At 39.6% G+C, this 18,543-nt stretch overlaps 1 long non-coding RNA gene across 1 annotated transcript; it reads right to left on the bottom strand.

Annotated features, from left to right (window-relative positions):
• Nucleotides 1-422: 422 nt before the first annotated feature.
• LOC147914451 (uncharacterized) lies at nucleotides 423-17,251 on the bottom strand. Its single transcript, XR_015555329.1, has 3 exons — nucleotides 17,131-17,251; nucleotides 4,429-4,516; nucleotides 423-706 (listed from the first exon to the last, which is right to left on the bottom strand). It is a non-coding gene; the product is annotated as an uncharacterized LOC147914451 (long non-coding RNA).
• Between the last annotated feature and the right edge of the window lie 1,292 nt (nucleotides 17,252-18,543).

The following is an 18,543-nucleotide window of genomic DNA, read 5'->3' as shown; positions in this document are numbered from 1 at the left end:
CTAATTGGGATTCTTTGCCTATTATATCTTGCAGCTTGATTAATAGCTTGAAGTTTAACAGGGCATGAACAGGTTTATATGGGGAAAAATATCTTAAATATATCAATATAAGTTGGGAAAATAAGGGCTAACACCAGAATGAAGGTGTGAGTAGACTTTCAAGAGGTGGGAAGTCATCTTTCATTCATCTGTTCGTTCAACAAACATTTCCTGATTGGTCACTTTGTATTAGTCCCTATGCTGGGGCACTGGGGATGTGGGCCCCTTGGAAGGGGCAAAACAAAAGGATACAGGCTTCCACTATGCTTTATGACAAAATAGAATTCAATTGAACATGTGCAGCATTCATTGAACAGTGGGCATTTATCAAGTCCCCACTATGTGCTGGTTGCTCTAGGAGATGATTCATATACATACCTGTCCTCAAGGGCCTCAAAGGGAGATAAACAGGTGAGCAAATAATTTCAACATAATCTAATGAGTGCCACCTAAATGGGGTTTATAAATGAAAAAAAAACATCTGTACCAAAGAAGGATATAAAATCCTGATGGGGTCTGCATCTATCGAGTTCACTCAGAATAACTTGAGTAGTTTTCTGTCTTGGTTGACTAAGAAGTTCATCTCCCTGAACTCCAAGGACTGGATCAGATGTCCTCTTGAAAAACTTTGCAGCTCTAGGATTCTGATTCTGCACACCCACAGCAGCTGAGAAATTAGGACACACAGGCAAGAAGGGAAAATAATGTAAGAATAACAGAACACCAAGTACAGCACTCAGATTTGCTAAGACCAAGTGATGCTCACTAAAGGGTAATGTCTTTTTTTCTTTTTGACATGCTACCAAAATAGAAAACATTCATTTATTCATGAGCAGGTTAAAGTCCCAATTTCACAATATTAAGGAAATCACTTTGATCTAATTGTTAAATTCCGGTATGTCAGTGGTGGTCCACTGAAAGTCACATTTTGTTAACCAGAAAATGTGAATCCAAGTAGTTATGTTCCATCAGTTTGTTGGAAAATATAAATTTCAAAAAAAATTAGAAATTCAATTGCATATATTTAGAAGAACAATTCTAAATCAAAACTCAATGATCTCATAGAGGAAGGATTGCGACAGCAAAGACAATCTTGTCATTAAAATTACTAAAAGAAGAATCTGGTCTTGGGATATAGCTTACTAGTTTGGGTGATGTTACGCCAATCACTTACTCTTTCTGGGCCTCAGTTTTCCCATCAGTAAAATAAGAGGATTGGCAAAAAGTTTCATCTGTGTCCTGTGCTATTATGAAAACCTAGCACTTTAGAATCATAGTCAAGGGATGGCAAATATTTTGGCCTCAAATGACAGCTGCAGTGTGTTGGTGTTAATGAGCTGGCTGGAGAATGGAGAAGGACTCTGATGTCCAGTCCAAGCTTAGAGGGAAAGAGCCAAGAACGTTAACACTGTCTGGATGGGGAAAGCGGGATGAGGGGCACAAAGAGCCGTTTTTGTTTAGTTGAATCCTCACATTTTTTTAAGCTAGAAAACTTGGACCTGGAGTGGTTTAGTGACGTGCAATTGTCACAGAGCAAATTAGTAGATAACACAAATTCTAAGTCCAATTTTTACTGCCTATCACCTGTACTCTTTTTCTTAATTGGCAATTATTGTATCATCTTGCGTCTTGTTTCCAAAAGAAGTTAAAGTAGCTTACAAAAGTGTATATAATGCAGTGAGATTGATGAATACAAAAATAAGACAAAAAGAGGGGGCTGCCCGGTAGCGCAGCAGTTAAGTGTGTGTGCTCCGCTGCAACGGCCTGGGGTTCGCAGGTTCGGCTCCGGTGCGCACACAGACGCACCGCTTGTTAAGCCATGCTGTGGTGGCGTCCCATATAAAGTAGAGGAAGATGGGCACGGACGTTAGCCCAGGGCCAGTCTTCCTCAAGAAAAAAGGGGAGGATTGGCATCAGATGTTATCTCAGGCCTAGTCCTCCTCACACAAAAAAAAAAAAGACAAAAAGAAATCTATACTTCATTTCTTCATAGTCAGTGCTGCCAAACTGATTTGTCCAGAGAGAGTTCATTTCCTATTGCTACTCTTCTCAGTGATTCCCCAAAGTCCTTCGTTATCTTTCCTCAACTGCCCTTCCAAACCTGTATTCCAGTCACGCTGTTCTGCAGTTCCCCACACACGTGACAGTAAACACCCATTAGGGAAGATCTGACCAGCATGCAAGTCATCTCCCCTTGTCTGGGAACTTCCAGATCTTCCCTGGAAGCTATGTTTATTTATGACTTCACTCTCCTGGCAATAGTTCATGAAACTGACATAACATAGGGCAAGAAGTTTCTCTTCAGTCCAAGAGCTGGGAGTAGCCATAGTCACCATGGGAATGGAGAAGCAGAGAAAGCAAGTCTGCAGAGAGAAATGATGAAGCAGAAGTAGAAAGAGAATTCCCTAGATTCCTGGTTCCATCCAAACCTGATTCCAATTCCATCCTGAGCCCTGGCTGCATGTGTGACTTTGAGTTCCCCCAAAACACCCCTAAATCCTTATAGGAATTTCCCCCTTAACCTTCCTCTAGTTAACTAATCTGCATCCCTTTCTGGGCCTTTGCCTTATCCTACATCCTGCCTTCAAGTCCCTGTTCAAGGTAACTTTCTCCCCAAAGCTCTTTCTGACTCCCCCCAGACAGAAGTAATGTCTTTGTCCTATGAATTCCTACAGTACTGCAGCTATATATTTCTTATGACATATCTGCCTGAGAGCAAACTTTCATGATTATACCTCCTGTTTTTTATCATAATTTCTAAGCTTCTTGTAGAGAAGGATCCATGCCTTATTCATTATCGTAATCTCCATACACCAAGCACAGTAGAAGTGAGCAGTTGTCAACCTTTATTTGTTGAAAGAATGGATGAATGAATGAACACCTTTTATTCATTCTCTACTGTTGTGCAAATCCCTAAACCGCTCTCCTTCAGGCTGGTATTACAGAAGTGGAGATTTGATCAGCCAATTTACCCAGTTAATGTGAGCAATGTAGACAGACAAATAGGATAAGTGTGGCCCAGAAATCTACTCCAGGGCCAGAATGATGCCATTCAGTTGTCAATATTGATCACGTTTAATTAGAAAATTGCCAGATCTCTGCTGTTCTTAGTGCTATGTGGGCATCACCTAAAAGCAGAGAGATGACAAGCTGTTCCGAGCATCTGCAGCCTTTATGTAATAAACATGTTTTCATTTGAGAAAATTTCTGCCTGTTTCTGAGCAGAATCAGTAACTTTTAGAATGTCATATTTTTTCCCCATACGAACTTTCTTCAGTGGTTATGATGAGAGAACTACTAATGTATAATTCCTCGAGTTATTAAAATTATTTATTTTAATTCACACCATATGAATGAGTACTTGCAGAATGGATTCAGAGTAGGGTTAAAAATCAAGATTAGGGTTTAAGAATTAATCACTCCAGGAACAGAATAGAGTCATCTGAGGTGCATTGTGACTTTGTGAAGTGGGCTATTAACCTGTCAGGTACCTACATACCTTCCAAACACCTCTTTGATCTTTCACGACCCTATCAGAGCCCTTTCCAGATGAAAGTACAGCTATAATCACTATGTTTTATGCCATACACTCAGTTTCTCAAAGAGCAGGTTATTCTCCAGGTGGGACTTGCTATTTCATCTGTCTAAGTCTAGAACTAGAACTAGAAAAAACCTGTCAGGAATAGTCGACAGAGGGTTAGAGCAGCAAAAATGCAAGTGTTCATTTTGCCAGTATCCATGATTTGACATGGTCATTCAGAAGTAACCGATTTGCTCATCTTAATGTTCAGCCTTAAGAATGTTCCATTTGCATGCAGTTACTGGTAAACAAACCTCCAGGATGGATCACTCAATTGCTATTATCAAGATAAACCAAGGATTAAGGCTCTTAATATTGGTGGGATTTTCCTATCTGTGTTTATTGACTAAGGGTATGCTTAAATTATAAGCCCGCAAGAATTCATCTATGTTTTGAAAAGGCATATTGGAAAAGCATTATTCACTCTCTCTAACACAAACAATTGATTGTCATATCTTCTATAATTTGAAAGTCTCTTTTCCCCTGAAAGGAACAAGTCTCATAAGATTGATGAGAGAGAGAATTGAAAAGGGAACCCTTCCTTAACCTAATACATTCCTTTTAGCTAGCTAGAATAGAAAGTGGAAGATACAGAAAACCACAAAGAAAATTTTTAAAAATCACCGTTGATACTACCATCCTAAAAGAACCAAGGTTAAAATTTTGTTTTATATTCTTTCAATCATTTTACTATAGATAGACATACATATAAGCATGATTAAAATTTATATTTGAAATTAAAATGGTACCATACCATTTATACTGAATTATAATACGGTTTTTTCACTTAATATATCATAAACATTTACCTGATCCAGAAGTTGGCAAATTTTTCTGTAAAGGTTCAGATATTTTAGGCTTTGTGGGCCATAGACTCTTTGCCACAACTATTCAACTCTGTAGCAAGAAAGCAACCATAGAAAATATGTAAATGAATGGGCACAACTGTTTCAATAAAACTTTATTTATAAAAACAGGTAGCAGACACATTGTATTCATGGATTGAAAGATGCAACATAGTAAAGATCTCAATTCTCCCTAAATTGCTATACAGGTTTATCATAACTCCTATCACATTCCCAGCAAAAAATTTTTTGCAAATATAGACAAGATTATTCTAAAATTTATGTGAAAAAATGAAGAAACTAGGAGAGCTAAAGCAATTTTCAGAGAAGACTACAGTGGGAAGAATCTTTCTGCACAATTTTAAGACGTATTTTATAGCTACAGACTGTGTGATAGTGCAAACCATATATCTGACAAAGAACTTGCATGATGAGATATTACTACAGACTATCAAAACAGCTAAAATAATGACAATATCAAATGCTGGTAAGGATGCAGAGAAACTAGATCTCTTATACATTGTTCTGGGGATTATAATATGATACAGACCCTCAGCAGTTACTTAAAAAGCTAAACATACACATACCATCCGACCCAGCAATGACATTTCTAGGCATTTATCCCCCAAAAATGAAAACTTATGTCCACACAAAAACCTATACACAAATGGATTTTATAGCAGTTTTATTTGTAATAGCCAAAAATGGGAAACAACCATAATGTCCTTCAATATGTGAATGGTTAAACAAGATCTGATACATCCATACCATGGAATATTACCCAGCACTATTTGGGAATGAACTATTGATACACCTGTAACTTAGATGCATCTCAAGGACATGATGCTGAATGAAAAAAAAAGAAAGCCAATTTCCTAAGGTTACATACTGTATGATTTCATTTATGTAACATTCCCAAAATAACAGTTATAGAGATGGAGAGCAGTTAGTGGTTGCCAAGGTTTAGAAGTGGTAAGGGAGAAGGTATGGGTATGACGATAAGAGGGTGGCACCAGCGAGATCTTTGTGATAAAGGAGTAGTTCTATATCTTGATTGTGGCTGTGATCATAGGAATCTACACATGCATTGCACCAATGTCAAGTCCCCAGGTTGATATTTAAGTGTAGTCATGTAAGATGTAACCAGGGGAGGAAATTAGGTGAAGGATACACAGGACCTTTCTGAACTATCTGTGCAACTTCCTGTGAATCCGTAGTTACTTCAAAATAAAAAGTTAAAAAACAAAGCAGATGGCAGGCCATTGCCATAGTTTGGCTATAGTTTGCTGACCCCTTAGCTAGGTAGACAATTAGATGTTTTGACAATATTTTTATTAGCTGTAAATATATCTTTTGGTATATATATTACAATTTATATAACCATTTCCCTATTGTTTCCAATATTTCTCTTTATAAAACCAAGACCTAGAATACTTTGTATCTTTTTACACATCCACAATTATTTCTTTAGAATAAATATCTAAAATTACAGTATCAAACGTATACATATCTTTAAACCTTTAGGATAATGTTGCCAAATTGCCTTCTAAAATTTTCGTACAAATTTACACTCCTATCAGCAGAGTATGAGGGTATGTACCCACGCTTTCACCAAAAATGTATATTATCTTTTTTTTAAAAAATCTTTGCATACTTATCAAGAAAGAATATCTGTGTTTTTCTTTGCTTTAAGTGTATTCTCCCTTTTATTTCTAGATCTTTGCTCATGCTGGCCCCTGCCTGGGACATATTCTGCCCCTTACCTAGCTAATTGGTACTCAACCTTCAAGTCTCAAGCAAAATAATGCTTCCTACAGGTAGACTTCGCCAATCTTTGGCCTGGATTAGGGGCCCCTCCTTATTCACTTTCACAGCACGCTATACTTCCTCTACCTTATCACTTCTACTCTGGGGTCACAGCTTGTTTCATTGTATATCTTCAATCTCTAGACCTTAATCTCCGTAGGCCAGGAGATCTTAATCTCTGTAGAGCTGTATCTGTCTTGCTTCCTCTTTTATGCCCAGCATTAGCACAATGCCTGACAAATTGTAGGTATTCATTAACTACTTATTGAATCAATGAATGAAAAAAGAATATATCAATCATAAAGGGGATGTTCTGCTTGTTGGCAGTTCACAGCAATAATATTGATAGTGCATTTCCAGCAACATCTAGGAAAAAGGGTCCCTTACCTATGAATATAGATGTCATGTCAGAATGGAGCCTACTCCTACAGGAGGGAGACAGATTCATCAGATTACCATAGCTTAATGACACTGGCCATTAAGATTATCCAAATAATTTTTGTTGTGCTAACTGTACACTCTCCAAGCCACTTTTTAGTTCTTATTCGGTTTTTAGGTACAGGCTATAGACTGCCCACACTGAGAATATGCATGTGTCATACAAGCTTGAATTTCCTTGTCCTTGTGACAATTATATTTTTTACCGAAAATTAATGAAGTGATATCAGATTTGTACATTAGTTGCTTACACATTTCATTATTATGAGTACATTCTTAGAGCTCCAAAATTTCCCCTAGAAGGTGGCGACTGCATCAGTGTACTACCAACATTCCATCCCTCCAAGGCCTGTCTTACTGTTCACTTCCTCAGACTACAACAGGCATAATTTTATATCTCTGTGATTTTTGTACCAAAGTATTTTTATTTCATTTGACCTTTTTAAAATTTCACATATCTTCTAAAACTCTTCATGAAATCATTAACAAGCCTCTGTGCTTTTTCTGCCTCCGCCAGAATACGTTCCTTCATTGTAATTGAATTTGACCTAAACTTGGGAAGTATTTTAATGTTTCTACTCCTGATCAGACTCCTATGGCCCCTTTTTGGCAAGGGTTTTGAAACATGATTCCATTCTTCATCAAAACTCCCTCTTTTTATCTATATGAATTTGCTCTTCGTGTGTAAGGGATTATTGCATTTAGCACACCACAAATGTATCTAAGGTAGTCAGGTTTATTGTAGGTAGAGTGGCTTTTAGAAAAGATCAGAAAATATGTTTAGTGGCTGAGATTTAAATATATGTAAAACAGAATTTCTTATTTGAGAATTATATTCTGGATGATGAATATTATAACCGGTTGCTAAGGGAGACTATGGAATCGTATGCAGTCTGACCTGGAAATCAGAGGAAAGTCTAGAGGAGTGGGCAATATGTTACCAAGGAAATATACTAGACTGTAATCCTGTTACTAACTTACTGAGGGACTCTATGCTAGCCACTTAACCTCTCTGAGCCTCAGTTTCCTCATTTATCAACCAAGAGAGGTGGACCAGAAGGAGGATAAATTTCCTTCCAGCTCAGAAGTTCGGTGATTCTGTGATACAACTGGTCTATCCCCTCGACATCCAATCCCAAGTAGTGAAATTTACATGGGAAATCTACAATTTACCATCTAACCAGGATTCCCTCCTTCAGACATCAATCTGTGATGTTCCCTTTTTAGCCCAGACACTTTTCACTGTCCTCCATACCTAGCAATAGAAGGAGACTCTCACCTGACTTAACTTCAGTTATCCCCGTTAGCTCTCTCCCTGTCACCAGGCTTTCCTCTTCCCATCCCTCACCAAATCTGACCAGCTCATTCTCATCTTCTCTAGACCAGCTAATATTCATACATGGAAGAAGGTCCAAGGCAATGCTCAGAAACTCATTCCCAAATATCATCCCTACTATTTAACACAATCTCTTCCATTTTATTCTAACCTGAAGGAGGGCCTTTAATGAAGGAAGGGAGAAAGAAAACTAACATCTGTTAATTATCTACCGTGGGCCCCCCTTATACATATCATCTTTACTCCTTACAACTATCTCTTGAAATATATTCTATTTCCCCCTGTATTTTTGAAGTTGAGAAAACTGATGTTAAGGAAATTAAATAAATTGCTGAGATCAACAAGTAGTATGGCAGAGCTGGGATTCAAACTCCCAATCCATCTGACTCGAGAATTGTTCTCTTCCCACCAGACCATACAGTCCCTTATGTTCCATGAAGCCCCAGGGTTCTCGGGTATTCTCTCAGGGCCCTCTAAGAAGAGAGGACAGGAATTAGGCTCCAGCTGTGTCTTTAATCTGAACATGCCCAATGGTATTTGTTTTGTAATTATTACTAATATTTGATTTGAGGAAAAAAGATCCCACTGATTTAGAAATGTTTGTATAGCGCTTGTTTAAAAAAAATGGCACCCTAACTAGAGTACCACCTTTTTCTACTTATAGACACTTATCTTCATACATGTTTCAGTTTCGAATTGAATAACCGTTCTCACCAATCATGCATCCTCAGGTACGGTTTAAAACATAATGGAGCCACAGTAGATGCTTAACAAATGTTATCCTGGGCCATTCCTTCTAGCTCTATCTAACCTCAGCTACATCAAAAATAATTGCAGGGTAGTATATTGGAATCCCGTGACACTCCTGGCTTGTAAAAATTCTACAGCTCCTATACGTAGATGTACAATTTTAATTTCATGGCAGATGTGCTCAGGGCTACATCATGTAGCCATCTTTTTCTATTTCTTTTTCTTTTTTTAATTCTGCACCTGCATCTACTCCCTTCTTTTATTTGAGCCAGTAGAGCATAATGTGTGAAAATAAAGGTCTACATTGAGAAAGAATGGATGTGTTACAAGCTGCACTTGTGAGCAAATGGTAGATAACCAGATGCATTCCTGGCGAATGTTTTTTGAAGTAAAACATTTGGCAACTCTGCAGTCAGAGGAGGGATAATAGCATCTAAAGTTAGCTACAGGGCTCAGAAGTGTTTAGCATCAGAAAGGTCAATGTGTGATCCACAGGTGAGGCAGAAGCCAGAAGAAACAGCAGCAGGAGAAATAGATAAGGGGCAAAAAGCATGGAACAAACAGCCTCAGCCTTGGGAGACAGCCTCTGGGTGTTTGCTGGGCTGGGAATCGGCAGCACCAAGTTGGAGTATTTCTGACCCTTTTATAGTTGTGTCATTCACCAAAGAAGCCACACTGGAAATGGAGAGCTAGGTTGAGTGATTTTCCTGCTGACTGCAAGGTACTTACAATTTCACCCGGGATGGCAGAGGGATGGAGATGAGGGCCTCCCATTTCCTACCTGGGACTGCCTCACAATGGTAGAAGATGGCCAATAGTCACTGTTTTGATCCATGCAACCCCTGCAGAGGCAGTGGTCCACTGAAGGGACATCCCAAGATGCTTAACTGAGGCTCTTCTCACCCCACAGATATTTACTGCCAAGACCAGTGCCTCCACAGGGGCAGTACCTGATATCTTGGATGTGGAACTAAATCAAATAAGATCATGTCCATAGACATCCTCAGCATAGCAAGTGATGCATAATAGGTATTCTCTAAAGGTTGATACCTTCTCTGAATCAATTTCATTTTTTGGATACAGTAAATTTGAGATGCCTAAGGAACTGTTACATGGAGATAGCACTACTCAGTGGGACACTACTCAAGACAACGGCTCAAGTTCAAAACTGAGAGGCAGGTTTGTGAAAATAAGAAGGGGTGGAAATGGAAATGGTCCCTGGTGACTGTACAGTTAGGGGCTGGAATAGCCTTTTCTGAGGGCTGAGAGTCACCTTGTGTGTCCTTAACCTTATCACTTAAATTTTGATCACTAGTTGATCAGTGACCCGACTTATGGACCACGTTTATTCTGTGCATTTCATGATAAAGCAAGTAGCTAAAAACTTGAACCACTGGACCCAATGTTCGGGAAAGGAAATTTCTTGAATGGCTGCTTTCCCTGGCAAGTGCCTATGTGCCTTCCTTCACGTCCCAGACCTGAAATCTAAGCTCTAGCAATTGCTTCAGTGTCTACCATTCTCCACCAGAAGCGCTTCAGAAGTGCTAGTGATTCGGGTCATGGCCTCTTCTGTTCTCCTTTCTTTGCAACGGAAAAAAAGGACACACATTTTAGATTTCAATTATGAGCCCTCCTGCTTGACCTTGCTGGCTCTGAAACCACAGAATGATCCCTTTCTGTGTTTCACATTTCTCCTTTTAGAAAGAGCAAGTGAGATTCAATCGGTAGGAACACGTGATGAAAAAAAATGGAGTGAAAATTGAAACTGCCTTAAACACCAGATGCCAAAAGAACAAACCTGGTTAGTGATCTAACTTTTAAATATGTTGTGTGCTTTCTAGCAAAGAAAATAGCAGCAGGAAAACAGGCAACATAAATGTGTCATAACGTCCACCTACTTAAAAACACGGCATTCTAATGGGGCAGGGCTGAGAGGAATAAGAGAAAGAAAAATACAAGTAACATTATTTTAATTCCTACAATGTGTTGGGTACCTTGATATATATTTTAGGTACTATTTCATTTTCTCTAGCCTCCTTAGGAAAACATTTGCAGTTTGGATGGGATGTAAGTCTGTCTCAATCTGAGCAATGGAATTTCTTAGTTGCCCACAATGAAAGCCTTTTTATCATTCTTTTAAAAATAAAAACAGAAATTCTGTTAAAGATGATGTTTCAGGTGTCCCCAAGACTACCCCATGTTTGGAGATTCACTAAATGGTTTCATGGGACTCAGATATAGCGGTACTCACAGCTAAGATTTATTACAGCAAACTAGTAAGGATAAACAGCTGGATCATAAGGGGAAAATGTGCAGACAGAGTCTGAAGGAATCCATATACAGGTTTTCTTATGCTCTCTCCCTTCCATGAGGGGTCATGCAGAACACACTCTTCCTCTAGCAACAGAAATGCAGTATGTATTGTCATGTTTCTGCCCAAGGAAGCCTATTAGAGATTCTGTACCCAAGGCTTTTCTTGGGGCTGTTCACATAGACACTCTCTGCCTAGTACATACCAAAATTCCAGACTCCCAGAAGGACCACAAGCATTTACCATAAATCATATTTGCACAATCTAGGCACACAGTGAACCAACCTTATCAGTTAAATATTGACCACTGGGAATGCTCTCCCAGCTGCCAGCCAAAGGCCACCTTGCAAGCAGGACTTTGTAAGATGAGAGTCTCAGGCAGGCTATGTTAACTCTTTTCTGTGCAAATAGTATAGAAAGTTAATGCTTTCATGTATATTAATGCCCACCACCACCCCCTTCCAAACACTTAGCGATGAGAGAGAAAATATGAAAAGGTAAAGTACTAAAGAAATAGCTGGGCTCAAAAAATAATCTCTGTAGACTAGACACAGAACCACAATGCAGAGCTACAAGGGATACTTAAGCACAGCATGTAACTAGAATAAACGCTGAAGAATGCAACAATATGAGACGAGACTAGAACATAAAGTCAGAAATTTGCTTATGGAACATTAGATCTATACTGGAAATCTGCAGGCAGCCTTGCAAATGGAAAAACTGGTACAACTCAAGTTGAAAATACTGGTTAGAGCAGTTCACATCCATTGAGGCTATTTGCTCAGACTGAACCTAAGCAGAAGTAAAGCAAAACTTTTAAACTTAATCAAATAAACCAGATCCACTTGGTTTCAGAATCATTTAAATTTAGTCTTCAGATGGTTCCATACGTCCCACAAGTAGCTTTAAACACAGCCCTGGCCAATAGAACTTTCTGTGATACTGGAAATGTTCTTGCTGTCCATTACAGAGGCTGCTAGCCACTTGTAACTACTCAGCACTCTCAATGTGAATAGTTCAACTGAGGAACTAAATTTTTAATTTTATTTTATTTCAATTAATTTAAATTTAAATAGTTATATGTAACTAGTGACTTCTGTATTGGAAACACATTTTCTAATGGGTTCATTGCCTTGTTTTCACTCTTATCACGGGAGCTTCTTTCAAAATGTGTTGGCAGTTGATTTTGAAAGCCCGTGTGCATGCGTGTGTGTGTGTGTGTCTCTTTGGGGAGTGTCAACAGCACCATTTACAAATGTATATACCTGATCATCAGAAAGAGAGACTCCAGGACTATTTTCAATCATCCTAGCTTAGTCCACCAATCATCTCTTCACAATTGTAACTTGACTCATTGGAAATCTATAACCACACCTCATGCATTTCAGTGAAGAAGCCAAGTAAAACTTCTTAAATATTTAACTTCTTGAAATCTCAGTGAATAAATTGACTTTTCTTAAAAAAATATGAGGAGAAGGAGGAGAAAGTAGTGGTAAATGGTAGTGTCCAGCAGAGTCTATATTATGTATGACTAATGCGTCAAGTTATAGTTTTACTTATTGGTTTTGCTTTTTAAGAAAACCAGAATGAACTATTTTCCACTTTTCTGTAAGAATTTATACTGTTGTGAAACTAAAGATTCACCGGGACACCGTCTGAATTCTAAAAATGAAGTGGCATTGCTATGTGGAAACATTAGGCTAGGTTGTATGAGGAAGCTTCAAGGAGCGACCCTCATTTGTTCATTAACTTCATAACGTGTTCTACACGTCTCCGATGTGCAAGGCGATGCGCTAAGTAATGGATGGTGTAAAGATAAGTCCCTGACCTCCAATAATTTTGGTCAAGACCTGGCACCTGGAGTGAATAAATCTTTAAAAAGAAGTGTCAACACAGCATATTCCTGACTGAATTTCCCAATCAGTTCACTTTTACATTCAATTTTGCTTGACTATATCCAGAAATATTACAATCAGAAAATTTTCAGTGACAGAAAGCCATTGGTATTCATCCTTCCATCTTAAAAATAGATATAGGCTAAATCTAATATGGTATCCCAGATTGGATCCTGGAACAGAAACAAACATTAGTGGAAAAACTGACAAAATCTGAATAAAATTTGAAGTTCAGTTAATAGTAATTAATTTCTTAATTTTGACAAATATGCTATAGTAATGTTATTATTAGGAAAAACTAATGAATGAAAAATGCATAGAAATTCTTTCTACTATTGTCTTAGTATGTTCAGGATGTTATAACAAAAATACCTTAGACTTGGGTGGCTTACATAACAGAAATGTATTTCTCACAGTTCTGGAGGCTGGAAAGGCCAAGATCAAGGTGCCAGCAGATTCAGTGCCTGGTGAGAGCCCACTGCCTGGTTCATAGACGGCTGTCTTTTCACTGTGTCCTCACATGGTGGAAGGGGTAAGGGAACTCTCTAGGGTCTTTTATGAGGGCACTAATCTCATTCGCCTAATCACCTCCCAGAGGCTCCACCTTTAAACACCATCACATTGGGAATTAGGTTTCAACATGTGAATTTTGGAATGTCACAAACATTCGGTCTCTTGCAACTATCTTTGCAACTTTTCTTTAAATCTAGAATTATCCAAAAATTACAAGTATGTTAACAATAGATATGTAAGGATAATCAGGAATGTCTGAAGCTCCATAGAGCCCTCTCTGGGTTGCCTGGTAATCAGCTTACTGGGACTAGGGGCTGGCTTTTCCCCTAAAATAAGAGGCTGGACATGACTGCAACTTCCCTCAAGGTCACCAATAAATCTTATAAACAACCAGCACTGAAGCCCAGACTCTTTGGCAGTCTATCTCAATCTGTGTCTCCAGTAGCAAGGCAACTCTCACACTTGCTCCTTAAAAATGCACAGTAGGGAGTTGGGGTCCCCTCCTAGATCCTGTCTCCAAGATGGCCAGCTGTGCTCAGACATACCATCTTGAGAGTTCAGGAAACCCATACATCCTCTAATCCTCCTTTCTGTGGATTCCAGTCTGTACCCATTTCATGAATGATGCTTTGGAAATGCCATCATGCTTTATTTTTGAATTTTCCTTTTTGAACATTTCAATTTATTTCACTAACAAAAAAGGAAAGGTTTGAATAGCCTACTTTTTGAAAGTTGAGAATCAAAGGAAGTGAGTGGGGGCAGAGGGAGACTGAATAGAACATAGACTTGAATATGGCAAAGCTAAATCTGAAAGTATAGATTGGTTAGTGTTTCAATTCCAAAACCAGCCTTTAAATTGTCATTCTAATTTTGATGTATGCAATATTTGTGCAAACAAGTGTTTTGAGTAAAATATTCAGATTTGCTTATTCAAAAAGCATTAACTTACATAAATCAAAAAATTTCAACTAGTTTCTCACTAATTTTAAATGTCTAGATGTATTTTTGTAAGCAAATATTATAATTATGGATAGGAAAGGTCCATTAATTTGCATGCATAAACTTAGAGGTTAGAGTGAAGTCACTTTAAATATAGAAAACTTCAAATTTTGGGAAACATCTGTAAAAAGCTTCCACTTTCCTCAGACATTAATCTGTACATTTAATGAGGAATGAGTCTTGTCTTCACAACTTCAAAGGCAGCTGCACGTTTCTACACTGTGGTTTAGACAAGCCTATGCAAGACCTTCTCATATTGTGAATAGGTTTTTAAATAATGTGTGAAAATTCCAAGGTTGTAATATACTTAGTACCCTCACATGACAAAATAAGAGAATAAAAATCAATTCCCACCCTAAGAATGAAAAAGTGGTCCTGCAGGGGCAATACACCAATTGAATGAACAATTTCAGATTTGGGCAACAGACTTTTTGGAAGAATAGATTTATATCCTTTGTGAAAATACAGGGCTCAGAGTTTCTTCAAATAGCTTCACAGGCAAAAATTAGTAAATTTCTTTGGAGCAGGGGGGAGAAAAGGAGGAAAAAGCAGTTATAGACAAAACTCTGCCTGAATCTTTTATATTCTCTTGTCCCCACAGCTTCCATAACTCCTGTGACCATTATTTTTCTCCCAAATCAGGAAACCTTTCCATTTTCTTGATGATCCCATACTGATAAAGTATTTTCAGCCTGTCTCAGATACATTTTAAAATGAAGTAGAGGTTCTCTTCCAGCATGGTAGGAAAACTCCACTACAGCCTATCTTATTTTCTGATTACAAGTGAAACTATTTAACAGAACACAGAAAGAAGCTACCTGAGGACTCTGATAAGTAAACAAAACGATGGTGGATTGTGGAGGAAAGTCAGAAGTTGGAAAAGGAAACTACATGGTGGCTGAGCAGTAATTCAGGTAGCTAAAACTTTAATAAAAATACTATATTTCTGGCCAGAAGAATGGAATAAAAGGCTTGGCAAGGTGGAGAATGTGGGAAGAGTTTGAGAGATGGGATAGCGGAAGTAGGGAATATTCTTATTCTGAAGATGAGCACATACCAGTCATGGGCTCACTCCTGAGCCTGCATGTGTGAGAGAGATCCAAACAGTTTAGCAACTGCTTTAAGAATGGATCTAAGATTCCAACCACAACTCAAATCACAGAACATCTGAGACGCACATATGCAGGACAGATCCAAGGCAGCACAGCAAAGAACTGAGGTTGGAAGCACCTCCCACAGAAGGTGAAAGAAAACTTGTGATTTGAAAAGAAACAGGTGGATATTCATTATACAATTTGTCCACTCTTGTACATGTTTGAAACTTCCATAATAAAAACTGAAAATAAAAAGATAATGGAAATACTTCAAACAAAGGTAATGTGGATATGATCTTGGGTGGTACCTATGGCAATGCAACAGGAAAAATATGTAAGAGACATTACACAGACAACAACAATCACAAAAACAATCAACATTCTCTAGAACTAGAAATATTACCAGGGATAAAGAGGGACACTACAAATGATACAAGAGTCAATTCTCCAGGAAGATGTAACAGTCCTAGAGATCTATGCACCTATCAGTAGAGCTTCAAAATACATGAAACAAAAACTGACAGGAGAGAAACAGAAAAAATCTACAGTTTTATCTGGAGACTTCAGCACTCCTTTCTCAGCAATCGATAGAACAAGTTGACAGAAAATCGGTAAGGATATAGAAGACCTGAACAAGATTATCAACTAATTTGATGTAATTGACACTTATGGAACACTCCCAACAGCAGCAGAATATTTTCAAGTCCACATGACAGATTCCCCAAAAACAAACCTCAACATAGATAAAGGAATTGAAATCCTGCAAATAGGTTCTCTGACTATAATGGAATTAATCTAGAAATCAACAGCAGAAAGATATCTGGAAAATTGTCCAATATTTAAAAATTAAACAACCCACTTCTAAATAACTCATGGGTCAAAAACAAAGTTACAAGGAAAATTAGAAAATATTCTGAATTGAAGGAAAAGTAAAACACAACATCAAAATTTGTAGGATGCAGTTAAGGCACTGCTTCAAGGGAAATTTATAATATTAAATACTCCATTAGAAGAAGAGGCGGAGTCACGATGGCGGCGTAAGCAGACTCGGAACTCACCTCCTCCCGTGGACACAGCCAATTTACAACTACTCATGGGAAAATTACCCCTGAGACAGAACTGAAAACTGGATGAGAGGAACTCCTGCAACAACAGACAATCCTAACTGAGGTGGAAGAGGCAGAGACTCCCTTCTGGAGAGGAAAAACGCCGCCTTCACAAGCCGCCGGCTTCACGGCCGCGGGGAGCAGCTCACAGGTACGCAGCCTCCCTGGAGGCGCGGGGCCCTGAGCCGGGAGCGCCCCCACTGTGGGCATTCTGTGGACCCAGCACAATCGAGACCAGCGGCATAATATCTGACTGTGCCTGCTACTAAAACACTGGGGAGCACCCCCAGAAAACCCGGTTCACAAACAAACTAAAACCGGCTCTTAAAGGGCCCACGTGCAAACTCACCTGTTTCAGAAAGCATCCTAAAATCACCAGAAAGAAAGGTGCACAGTGCTGTGGTGAAAAGAGACTCACCTAATAGGCCCTGAGTGCATCTCAGTGAGGGGTGAGACCTCTCCAGGAACTGGGACATTGGCGGCGGCCATTGTTGTGGCCTGGTGTGAGTGTGCTGACACAGACACCATTGGAGTTCTCCCTGAGGCCTGCTAGCCCAGGGTCTGCCCCACCCTCTAGAGCACAGATTTAATCCAGCTCAGCCAGGGCAGGCAGCCCACCCTAGAGACTGGCCCCACCCAACAACAAGCCCTCAGGCAACTTGTGGGCCTGCATAGATTGGTGACTGGATTCTCCACAGCCTGGCAACTGAGCCGACTTGAGTGGGGCAGGGTGTGCACAAGGAGCGGGTGGAGAGTGTGGGGCGGTGGCGGAGTGTGTGGGGCTCCCGCCGTGGAGAGACTGGGTCCGCTTCAGGAGGTTGGGGTGCGCACACGGGGCAGGACAGTGTTGACTGTGTGTGTGGACCTGTGGGCGGCAGGGCTTATCAGCTGCAGAAGACTTGTGCTTCTCAAAGACCCACATGGGGGTTTGCCCCACCTTCCAAAGCCTGAAACAATTGGGTGCTCCTGTGCCTGAGGCCAGCCCCACCCAGCTGCAATCCTCAGAGAGCTGACAAGAGACCTAATAGGCTAGAGGCTTACAGCAATTGTAAGGCCCTGAGCCTAACAACCTGCCAGGGTGGGGGCCTACTCACTTAAAAGAAATACTGCAACACAAATGTGGTATTAGAACTTGCAGCCAACGGTGCTGGGGCTCCCCACACCTGACAAAGAGACTGAAGGGCCCACAACAACTACAAGCAGCTGAGCATTACAACAGCTGGCCAGGAGCATAACTCGGCCTCCCTGGGCACCTACAGGGAGAGCAAACAGGCCACAACAGGAGGACACACGTAGCCCACATAGGGGTCACCCCTGGAACATTGAGAACTGAGGGAAGCACACTGGAAGCCTCCTAAGGCATCACTTACATAAGGTCACCTATCCAAGAGCAGGAGACGTAGCTGACCTACCTAATATGTAGACACAAGCACAGGGAAAGAGGCAAAATGAGGAGGCAAAGGAATACATTCCAAGTAAGGGAACAGGACAAAACCCCAGAAAAGGAACCAAGTGAAACAGAAATGAGCAACCTACCTGACAGAGAGTTCAAACTAAGAGTGTTAAGGATGCTCATTGATCTGGGGAGAAGAATAGATGAACTCAGTGAGAATGTCAACAAAGAAATGGAAGATATAAAAAAGAACCAATCAGAAATGAAGAATACAATACTGGAAATGAAAAATTCACTAGAGGGACTCAAAAGCAGAGTAGAGGATACAGAAGAACGGATCTGTGAGCTGAATGAAAGACTAGAAGAAATTACCCAAGGTGAACAGGTAAAAGAAAAGAGAATTAAAAAGAGTGAGGACAGTCTAAGGGACCTCTGGGA

This window comes from Ceratotherium simum, chromosome 20 (assembly GCF_057802395.1).
Source record: "Ceratotherium simum simum isolate JZ-2026a chromosome 20, ASM5780239v1, whole genome shotgun sequence".
In the NCBI taxonomy this organism is placed as follows: domain Eukaryota; kingdom Metazoa; phylum Chordata; class Mammalia; order Perissodactyla; family Rhinocerotidae; genus Ceratotherium; species Ceratotherium simum.
This window is presented reverse-complemented; position numbering and strand designations above follow the sequence as displayed.